This window comes from Botryllus schlosseri, chromosome 1 (assembly GCF_051294905.1).
Source record: "Botryllus schlosseri isolate E-star chromosome 1, Bs_hap1, whole genome shotgun sequence".
Lineage (NCBI taxonomy): Eukaryota > Metazoa > Chordata > Ascidiacea > Stolidobranchia > Styelidae > Botryllus > Botryllus schlosseri.
This window is the reverse complement of record NC_137236.1, coordinates 23,613,400-23,625,505: the sequence shown is the minus strand read 5'-3', so window position 1 is coordinate 23,625,505 and position 12,106 is coordinate 23,613,400. Positions and strand designations below refer to the sequence as shown.

The window sequence follows — 12,106 nt, the reverse complement described above, 5'->3', positions numbered from 1 at the left end:
TCTTATGTTTCTTTTTCGGATATAAGTTGAGATAAGTTGAAGTAACATTTTGAAAACTAGTATTGATGACTATTGTTTAATCGTAAATTTTCGAAATAATAATGGTAAACATTGCTGCTAATAGTAATACATCTGCCATTATTAATTTTCGAAGGTACTTCTTTAGAGTATTTTTCTTCTTGCGTTTTTTGACTTTAAAATTCCTTCGAATGTGTTCATTTGACGTCGTCGCTTCGATGGAATATTATTGGTACTTTATCCTCATTTAATCTTGATACTAACCAAATTGACACACCCTTGACACGATCTTTCGCACACGCTTGTAATGGTGACTTCCGTCCGGAAATTGTATGCGACTTATCTGTAGAAACACACAAAACAACATTCCATCGAGGAATATGTACCGCATAGGAAAGCAATTTAGGAATATATATTCGATACTTTGAACAGTAGCGGATGCGTGGAGTTATCAGTTACATAATTTTATACCTGTATTATTAATAGGACACGCGATCGAGTACCGTGAAACGAACGTAGTAAAAAGTATAGTTACCATTCATGAGCTAAACACTTCGCCAATGATATTCACCTAATCGAAAGCGCAATGCGGTAAATGGATTTCACAGATAACAGCCCTATTCATAAAATTTCAACACTTCAAAACATCACAAGACTGCAATACAATGAATGATAGGAAGATGCCGAAACGACTAGGAGTAGTCTTGAGATCAGACACCCACCCGGGCCTAGGCGATGTAAAGAAGAGTCAAGCACACTGACTGAAAGTAAAAGAAGATAATATAAAGTGACAAGCGATAAAATCATGGGGCAAGTGACGGAAGGCGAGATCGATATATCAGGTCGTGGTACGGCTGACTAGTATTCACTCAGCAGAAATTGCTTGTATTTTGACTTGAATGTGGACATGCGCGACGACTTTCAGATAGCCGGCGAGATACTGTTGCATACTTCAGGTCAGGCATATTTGATAGAGCGATGACCTTCTCTGTCTACCATATGATAGTTGGACGACGTGGACGCGCGTGTGTCGTAGTTATGCACTTTTGATACCGAGGTAAAGAAGTCATTGAAGTTTTCGGGACAGTGGCCGCAGTGGAACTGATACATAAACTTTGCAATTTCTAGTTTTCGCATATCTTTTATGTTTAGGACACCGAATGTTCCGAGCAGTGATTTCATGGAAACACATCCTGGTCCCTTTGGGGCTCTGGCTATAATACGGAGGACCTGGTGTTGTAGTTTTTGTAGCGGCTTCAGTGCAGTTTTACTGGCAGCCCCCAACAGATGATGCCATATTGTAACTTCGACAAGAAAAATCATTTAGGAGTATCAGAAGGACCCAGGCTGGCATTTAGTCTCTAAGGCTGTATAACAGACCACATCAAGCCTTGAGAAGATAAATGCAGATTGTACGCATACAATTCTGTGAAATTAATGGAAATGAAGTTGAATTTATTCACATCGTTAGAGTAAACTCGGGTTCTAAGTTCAATTTTAACATTGATACTGATGAATTCACACTATAATATTGGTGGATTACGACATATCACTATACCTACGATCATGAGGTCATCGCGATAAATAAAGATTCTCAACTTCTAAATCTTAAATGGAATATTTACTGAAACGAAGTGTTAAAACACCGCTATTTCAAAATGCACATAGTTTGCCAACATCACAACTTGAATACAGAAAACAAAGTGAAGTACAGAAATCACGAAAAGCAAAAGTGATACTTCACCTACCACCTGTTTTTTTTTTATAAGAGAACGATAGGACTTTGCGCTGAATCATATCGAAACGTGCGAGATCCGGTATAAATGGCAATGCAATTAAAATTGCGATTGTCAAAAAGCAAATGTCATATAAGCTAGGTATTCAAAATATTGATGCATTCAATATCGTCATTGTAAAAATATCGACCTGTCCAAAATAGAGGGGTATTTAAAGAAGCGAGGTATTGTGAGCGTTAATGTTAAAGTTTGGATGACGTCAGCAGGTGGTATGGTTAGCGTTTGGAGTCGGATTGTGAGACGATTGTGCCACTGTTCGGGTTGGGGTTTAAGGGTTATTTAGGTCGTGGCAGTCGTACCATACCACAAGCAAGTCACCACGCCATCTGCGCTTGGATCGCAGTTCTCTGACCTAGCTTTTATGGCATCGCGTTTGGGACGACATCCCAAATATTGCCAGAAATTGCCTTTGATCAAAACAATGGATGTGTTTTTGTGGCCCAATCACAACATCCGTGCAATTTAGTTGTGTAGACACCAGTGAAAGACACCGTGACCTCACACATCGATTTTTAGTTATTTTCAAAACGATATTATAACGACGTTTGCCCGTACAGCAAATGCAATAATTTTGATTCTAGTCGGTATGAAAAAAAAATGATTCTGTCGCGCAACCGAACGAGACACCTGATACACCAGATCTCACCGTGGAGTAGGTTGTCCAAGGCTGAGTTGAGAACTGTAGGAAATACCTATGCAAAGTTACAGTGAGGAAAACACTATATACTTGTCACAAAATCAGACACTAACCTTTGTGTATTCGAGGTTCAGTGTATCTACAAGTCGTTTCCTTCCGTCAGCATCGATTTTCCAATGAAGTAGAGTCAGCACCTCCACAACAAATGCCATCAAGTCACACAGGACTACAATATGATCATCAGTTGCAGTCGAATATGACCAATCAATCACAAGAATCGGAATCTGAAACCAACATGCATAAATCTTGCATCATGTCGATAGTACGTATCATACAATGGCGGTATTAGGTACCTAAACTGTTCAGAGTAAACATAAAATACCGTAGTTATTTCTACATCTGACTTACCGAAACGTGTAACCAAGGGGTGGGCAAACTTTTGAGCTCGCGAGCCGCATTCAACATCTGAATCCATTCGCGGGCCGCACAATATAAAATTGGGAAAACCAAAACGCAATATTGGTATTTGATGATATAGTGAGGACATGGAGATAATATATATGCTTATTTAAAACAAACCATGCATTGCTTTTATGATATCGTACACGCGTCAAAAACAGTGGCGAGATTTCTAGGCTGTTTGACCTTAATAAACAATTTGTCAAAACTATAGAGATGAAAGTCGGTTTTCCCGATACTTACAACAGGATGGAAATTTAAATCCGTGAACAACGATCTCTTCATAGATTTACCAATTCCACTTTTGGTTCAGTTCCAGGACACACAATTCTGACCGCATCATAACCATGTTAGCTTCAAACAACGTTTCTACTATGTGTAGATAAAATATAAATACCCTAATTCTACGCATACAGAGAACGAATCAACTTAAGACACGCGCGAATCGTTTTTAATAAGCACATCACTGAAATAATTAAAACTGGAGTGGTCAATCCGAAATCACACTCGTGATCCGAATTATTCCAATCTCCTTTAGGATTTCTGTGATGTTTAGCAGTTGAAACCTTTCAAACTGCGTGGGCCTTGAGATCGGGCTGTAGCGCCAGAAATTAAAAATAAAAAATAATATAGGAAGTATTTACCTTAGAACAGTGATTCTCAAACTATTTAAGACACCCCCTTATGATATTGAAATATTCCCCCCTAACCTCCTATCACAAAACGTAACCAGGATGCTAGCAAATCTGACGATTAGTTAATGACACGGAAGGTTGCGGTTGTGCATGAGAGATTTTTAAATGTGAAATTCAGACTAAATGCAGAGCAATAAATAATCAAGAATGGCGTGGAAATCGCGCGGGGCGCGAAATAAAAATCTTTCGAGCTCAGCTTCGCGCCCCCCTCCAGATGCTTTCACGCCCCCAAAGAGGGGTGCGCGCCCTAGTTTGATAACCACTGCCCCAGAATTATCATGGTGAAATGAACTAAGAAAAAGTTACGTAAGTCCCTGCATTAATTTGATTTTTAGTACGCATTCTATGAATATTTTTATCAAGTTTTTTTAGACTCTCGCGGGCCGTAGTTTGCCCACCCCTGGTGTAAACAAACGTAAACGCAACCATCATTGAACGTTAATGGTCTGGTAATAAAATCGTTATGTAATAAACGCTTTGAGAGAAGTCTTCTCTATCGAAGGCTTGCCCGTAACAATCGTCACGGATGACGGACCGCAATTCACATCAAATGAATTCGATACGTTTTGTTCGAATTTGGCAATCAGCCATATCGTATCACCGTCTTTTCACCCTACCTCGAACGGGGAAGCGGAGCGTTTCGTCCAGACCTTAAAAGCTGGATTGATACAAAATTGCGACGGGCGAAAAGATTTCAACTTCGCGCTCCAAACACTTCGCTTCGTATCAATGTGCACCGCACCCGGGCATGGACTGGAAAACGCCAGCCGAGATTTTACATGGTCGGCAGCCGCGCAATTTGTTAAGTTTGTGCTGGCCCTTCGACAAATTTTAACCCGTTAAGTCTACACAATCAGTCACTCATTTCGAGATTGGTCTCTCGGTCTACGCTCGCAATTACCGACGCGGACCAAAGCGGGTTGTTGGCGTGGTGACGGAAATACTTGGACGTGTTGTTTACAAACAGATCATGGGTATTGGAGAAGGCATAAAATCCAACTCCAACCACGCTTGATTTCACCCGGCCATAATACATCCACACAAGAAGTTGTTCAGCCTCAACAGCCACAAGCTGAGCAACCATTGGTCAGTAATAGGGCACAACGTCCTGCTGCTATTCTTGCTCGTACGTCGGGTAGACGTTATCCCGTTAGAAATATGAGACAAACTGATTTCTATCGGACAACGTGAATCGCCCTGCACCGTTTAACTTACAGGGGAGGACTGTTATGTTCGTGTATTTACGTTGGTAATTACCGCCAATCATTATTTCCTTGTGTGTCGTGCTGGTATTTAAACCCTTTGTATTATGATATCTAGGTCTTTCGTTTAATTGAACTCTGGATCGTGTCGCTGGCTTTAAGTTATTCTGCCGTATAATATACTGATTTCACATTGCAGCCTCGTCGTATGAGTTAGCAAACAAGATCAAGAACATGACAATTTCTCGCAGTCAGAGCACTTCCGTCGGCGAAAGATGGCACGGCCTATATAGCCACTGACGAAAAACGCGATAGCCCCATCTTCCAGTTCATCCTATGAAACTTGATCAAAAAACTCCGCAAGCTATTGGATATTTTCCTCGGGTTCGAATGCAGTCTTGGTGGCAAAAAATGGGTTAGAGTCACCAATTCGAGATGCAGTTTGAAGTGCCCGTTGCTGAATCAAGCTGAGACAACGAATTTTTTTTCTGCCAGGAGGAGCTGCTTGACCGACATGAAAAAGTTTCCACCATTGTCTTGACGGTTAATACCAAATCGAGGTTCAATCGGGTCGGATACCAATTTGCCAGTTACCAAGTATTCAAAATGATGCTTGCCTTGCAGACATTCGGCGAGGGCTATAACTGCTTTCATCGATTTAATACGTGCAAAAAACGTGTCGGCACTGAGTGAACACACGCCAAAAACGTGTCGGCACTGACACCCTAATTTCCTGATTGCCGCCAACATTTGAAGATATGGCAAGTCGATTCCAGTGCAGACAGATGGAGATGAGTGCGACCTCTACCTAATATATAGAATCTTTCATCGCGATAGTTTTTACCGCAAGTTGCATTCTCAGCCAAATACTTGCCAATGGCAGAGCTCATAGCCATGGCTTGATTACGTTCTAGTAATCGCAGATCAGTTATGGCTGCATCTTCGCGAGAGTCCAATGTGCGCGATCTGATAACGCTCGGGACATGTTGTTTGATGCGTTCCTGCAAGCGCTGAGTTGTTCTTCCCACGTACCAACAATCACAGTGGCACTTGAAATCATAGACTATATTGCTTTGTTGAGAAGCAGGAAGAACATCTTTGCGCGTTGCAGGAAGCAATTGTTTGGTGGTGAACACAACATTAGTTTTTACGTTATCGTAACAGCGATTTACAGCAGAAATCAATTGCTTTTCAAAACGGGAAGAGATGGGGCCCAGCCACGGTAAATCTATATATACATTCTCCTCAGACCGTGTGTTCGTGTTTTGTGATTTGCTGGGATTGAAATTACTGAGTTTTCTGTCCACAGAACTCTTGTTGATGTGTTCGAGGTACCCGTTATCGATTAGAATTTTGCGGATATATTGTAGCTCCGCGTTTAATATTACATCCGAACATATCACCAAGGCTCTGTGCACCAACGTGCCAATCAAATTTAGTTTACAGCGATTCGGGCTAAAAGAATTCCAGCGTATATAATGCCCTATAAACGTTGGCTTCCGGTAAACCGAAGTGACAAAGCTAATACCCCGTTTTTCCACTAGAACGTCTGAGAATGGTAACGAGTTAGCGCGCTCTTTTTCAAATGTGAATTTTAAAGACGAGTGTAAAGAATTCAAATATCAATGGTCTCCTTCAGCGGCACGTTCGTGAAGAGGTTAACGATATCATAAGAACCGAGAAACATATTCCAGTTTGGAAGGTCGGTGGTTTTCATCTTGTGCGCGAATGTAAACGAATCATCGACGCAATGCGAATCATACATGGAACGTACTGGTTCCAAAATTCCGATAAGCCACTTCGCGAGCTTGTGCTGGGCCGATCCAATCATAGAAAGAATTGGTCGAACGGGCACGTTGGTTTTATAGGTTTTTGGCAGTCCGTACATATACTTCAAGTGGAACACATTAATGAAAGGTATGAAAAGTACTACGTCAGAATGTGTCTAATGATTATTTGGTCGGGATCGCATAGTTTTCGCAGTTGCTCAGAGGTGGCTGTATACGAAATCTCAGGATGCATCTTCCGGGGTTAATGAAAGTGGCCATTATAACGTTACGAATAGGTAGAATAATGGCAAATATATCCTACCCACTTACCCTGATTCCGGGGCTATTTCACGCTATTGCAATGACAATTTAACTCGTGACACTGGTGCAATATTATTAAATCACTACTTTTATATTCCAAAATCCAATTTACAATTGTATGTAGTTCATCCAAAGTACTATACAAGTAGAAGCGGATGTAGTCTGAAAACATAAACACGTCAGTAAGTAATGCAAGTAGGCAAAATCTACTTCAGTACACCGAAAAGGTAAAAAAAGTGAACATATATATTATTTCAAAAGTAACGCCAGATTCGGATTCAGCACCCCAAATTAGGTAAAAATAACCAGCAAAAATCGGTTTGACCATGTCTTATCGTTAAAAGTCACAAACTGTCATAAACGGTACATTGAAACTTTCTGCTTCATTCATACTATTATGACGCCTTACTTAGTGATCCCAATGGTCGACTCCACTCAAAACCTAAGACTGCCTTCAGCATAGAATCATCACTCTGCACTGTAAAAATTCTGGTAGATTTACTGGGAAATCTCTGTGAATTTTACAACGAATTACCGGTCGCAGCGAATAACTGTGCGTAGCTGGTAATTTTACATTTTGATGAGTAATATTACCTTTTTTCTTCGCAAAATTACTGACAGTTACTCGTTACTGCACTTTACCAGGCTATTGGCAAGATTGATTACCTTGAAAATCGCTGCAGCCAATGTATACGTGGAACTGAATGTTACTGATAATATCATTCTCGTGGTCATTTGACCTGATTCGACCTCGTTCGCGAAACTGGTCTGTCATACGGAAATTGTTGGCCCTAGTACCAATTTCAGTATAGTACATAGTAGGGTACAAGAAACAACTGACAATCGTAGCAAATGTGGTTACACCATAGCCATTATATTATATTATAAGGCTATGGCTATAGGTCCGGTCTCGCTGCTTACATTCGTTGTCACGGATAGGGCTGATAAGTTTGAAAATCAGTTTTGGGCCTATAACATTGTTCGGTAAACTAGATATGTCTGCACCGCATGCTCAGTTGACCATTTGTCAATGGCGGACAACGCGATCTGTAATAGGTTACATTAGGTTACCGTTACGCGTTACTGGTTTTCTGAGATTCGTAGTAAACAACCAACGCACAACTGTGACATCACAAGCAGCGTCTGATTAAGTAAGTACAGTAAGTAGTGATCAACGCTTGGAATAAATATCAATTTATACGAAATTAGATGGAAAAGAAAGGGACTATACGTAATGATAAATGTTTCTGTATGGAAAAAACGACCTGGATCAAACATTATATCGTGGCCAGTAAATATTATTGGTGGCACATGTGAGCGGATGAATATATCACTTATTTCGAAATCGTCTGACTGAGTGTCGTCTGACGTCTGGCCAGTGGCCATTATTGAGATTTGAGCAAAGGCTGTAACGAACGAAGCTTTTTGTGCTTGAAGAAAGTGGACGCGATCGTTGAAGATTCCTAGGAATGCTGAATGGGATACGCGTCGTAAAAGGTACAGTACTACATAGTATTTGTTACCGTGAATATCTACGACTGTGCACACCACCGGGATGATTTTGATTTCATGATTGAAATATTTCATTTGCCTCATTCTCTGTTCTATTTTGGGATATTAGTCGACTTATATAGTGACCTGTGACACCACATACTCCGCCGCGGAGGAGTTGAAACTGTTGTTAATATAATTTTCGGGCCATAGCATAGAGATGCTTTCATCCACTGCTGGATTTGGCACACATGCCACCTCAAATAAGGAACCTTTTGCTTCAATACATTAGATAAAGTAAGTCATGAATCTCTGCTATATCAGTAAAATGCGGAGCCGTCATCACAGAATGTACCAGTGCCGTACTTCGAAACATGTTATATTTTTGTTAACCTATTTGTCTTAGGGTGGATTGCACAGATGTCGATTAATTCCTAATCGCCGATTAAACGTCAGTAATCGGCTGGCTTCCGTGGCACAGATGCCGATCTGCCACTAATCGGTGAATTTTAATCGGCCAAATGTTATCCGCCGAGCGAGGTGTCTAGAAAGTTAATCGGCTGTGTGCTTCGCGTTGACTGCGGTCTGGGCTGGCTACAGGTACACTAGTATTTGGTACTGAGATGGTGTTAACTGGATGCTCTGACGTGCAGTTGCGGTATTAGCTGAAAACATTGTACTCAGACAGTACTACAACTGTTGGCGCATATTATGGGCGTGGGCCTACCACAGCCGATAGTACATTATGCTATGATTACCGGTATGACATTTTTTACAGACTGTACTGTACACTGTAAGAATTCGATAGTATACTTTGGAAATAAAATACGAGGACGGAAAATTGCAACAGACAGGAAAAGTTTAGAATAATTGAATTGATAGAAGAATATATTGAAACCAAAGAAGACAAAAAGACTGACGGCAAAGCAAAAAGATGCGGCCTGAGATGTAATCGGTAAGAAATACGCAGCTATGAATACTGGTCCTGCGCGTGCAGCCGTACAACTGGCCAAATCCAGAATGTATTGAAAAATTTGAATCGAAAAGCAAAAAAGTTGTATGCATCACGACGCGTCGAACGGGCCAAAACTGGCCCACCTCCAGTTGACGAACTCCTTGGAAAAGGTTTTCGATAGGTAATTTTACTGACAATTCTTTAAAATTTGGAGTAGGAGATGTATTGTTTCCATTTGTGTTTATCTTGACTCTCTGCGTGCTTCATACTCACGTTTTAACGCTCGTTTTGAACTGAATAGACAAATTTTGATGATCATGAGAAACATGGATTTATTGTCGTTTTATAATTCCCAACAAACTAACCGTATCCAGAGACTGCTGCACGTCATCAGCTATACGAAAACGACACATGGGGAACACTGCTCAGCAAATTCCTAATCTGAACCGCTCCTTGATCAATCTGCAATTGATTTTTATAGCACTGGTATATTTATTATCACTTTTCAGACCTTATTCCATCTCAAATTGAATGTTTGAAACATCGGTATGACTACGATTGCGTATTCTATAGTCACACGAACAATGGTGAGTGCATTCACGACATAAACATTTTTAATATGTTACAACCAACGACAGAGGAACTTGCATCCAATTTTAAGTTGCAACAGTCTGGCTTTGCTACTGTGCAGGTGCCTGAGCAGTATCGTTGGCCATATTATTGTTAGGCTTGCAACTTGACTTGCAGATTTGGCTTCGAGTCAGGATTTCTCATACCGTATGTCATATTGAAGCAGTGACTTGAGTCAAATCCATTCATCCTATTCCAACTCGAGTCAAGTCATGGTTTTAGTCATCCATCCTTCCTATGTTTCGCGAGGTTAAGATAAACCGTGAAAAAATAATTTGAAAATAACTTTTCTAATGTATTTCTAACTAAAATTTTTAAATAAAATGTTTATTCAGATGCATATTCCGAAGATTCAGTTTGCACCTTCATCATCGACGAGGATGTGAACACAGAGGCTGGTTCTTCATGTCACAACAGCGATAGTAAGTTGAGGTACTAATTTGAAATCCATATAAATCGTGTTGGTACTAACATAGCCACACGAATACTTCAAATGGAACATTGCCGGTTGTTTTGATTGACATTAACATTGCTCTATTGAATTTGAACTCTATTGAATCAATACAACTGTTGTTAACCATAGTTTTCTTGCAGCAAATGAAATTGCTGCCCTGTTCGTTGTTGATGGCGATGTGACGCTTCCTTCAATTCCCTCGACAGACTTCAGGATGGAACACCAGACCGGTAAGTGTTAGCATACAATGATGGTGATGCAACCCACAGTTTATTCATTACTACATTCAGATATGCAAGATGAAACAGACAACACAAAAAGCTCAACGCCAATTGTCTCGAAAAAGAGAGCCAGGTGTGTTGATGAAAAAAATCATATTTTAACTATAATGTTGGTGATCAAAATGTGGTGCTTAGAAATGTGCGTCCTGGAAATGGCAAAGGAGCAGCATGATATCAGAATGAAATATTTTGAATTACAGATGCATGTCAAGTACCAGAAACTGGAAATGGAAAAAGAACTACAAAATTGAGAAAATACAGCAACGAATCGAAATAGCACAAAAACCGGACTTGGACAACTAGTTAATTGGCTGTATAATTAGAATAGTATGTGCAAAATGCCAGTAATATAATTCTAACTTAATTTCTGGTTTTGCTGAAAATTCTACAGTATAATTCTACAATACTAAGCGACCTGTGCAGATTCAATTTCCAAATTTTCACATATCCAGTAATCCCTATTCTAATTTTATTGAAAAATAACTACTGTGTCTATAATTCTATTCTAATTTGGAAAAATATGCAGCCATAATTATCATTATAGTCTAATTTTGATAAGCTGATTTTCTAGTTGTCCAATTCTGACTACAGCATAGGCTACTGGATCTCGTAATAAAAATAATTGACGAGGAACTGAATGTGTGGTTATTGGTGTTCAAACACGAGATGAAATACTCAAGACATTCCAGAGAAGTGATTTTGAACAATCTGTCTGCGCTGAAGTCGTGCTCGGTTGTGCTGTCACGTTATCGGTGTGGCTAACCTCCAGGGTATATTCCAATGGATTTGCTCTGTCTTTGACCAATCTTCTTGGCACTCTCTCTCTTCTGCTAGGCTCTGTAACATCTGGAGGGTAGCAAGAACATTGAGTTATGGATCTATTGTTATTCTCAGTCGATATTGCACTATATTAATGTAGCTCTCTATAAAACGGGTTGTATTGAATTTTATGGTTGACCAAATTCTTGATAAATAAACTGAAGTGAGGTTTGGCTGTCAACAAACAAGATTACTCAACTGGGTAACAGTAGATAACTGCATTGCAAAATTGTAACATTAATGCATTACTGTTTATACAGCAGTTGAGCACATGTATGCATGTGACTTATTATATGATAACATCGTCACATTGCACAACAGTTAGATCCTTGCAGTGGCTGAAATTTACTACTACACTCCTGCAGAGCCAATTGTCATTGGTATGGAGAAATCAAAATCGTATGCAAATGTGTGTGTATGAACTCAATTTGTATATCTTCACATTGGTGAAGCGGCTATCATGACTAATGCACCAATAAACGGAAAATAAAATTATATCTGAAAAGTATCTATCTAGTTCTAAATATCCCTGAGTAATGAGATAAATGTCCTGCAATATACGAAATTTGTAGTAGAGTT

The 12,106-nt window shown here is 39.9% G+C and overlaps 1 long non-coding RNA gene across 3 annotated transcripts; it reads left to right on the top strand.

Annotated features, from left to right (window-relative positions):
* The first annotated feature begins 8,789 nt into the window (after positions 1 to 8,789).
* On the top strand, positions 8,790 to 11,052 carry LOC145445306 (uncharacterized). 3 transcript variants are annotated; one of them, XR_013916957.1, is made up of 5 exons: positions 8,790 to 9,524; positions 10,309 to 10,395; positions 10,568 to 10,657; positions 10,718 to 10,781; positions 10,909 to 11,052. It is a non-coding gene; the product is annotated as an uncharacterized LOC145445306 (long non-coding RNA). The 3 variants fall into 3 exon arrangements; XR_013916953.1 differs by having other exon boundaries at positions 8,790 to 9,930; XR_013916950.1 differs by lacking the exon at positions 8,790 to 9,524 and having other exon boundaries at positions 9,999 to 10,395.
* Positions 11,053 to 12,106: the final 1,054 nt, after the last annotated feature.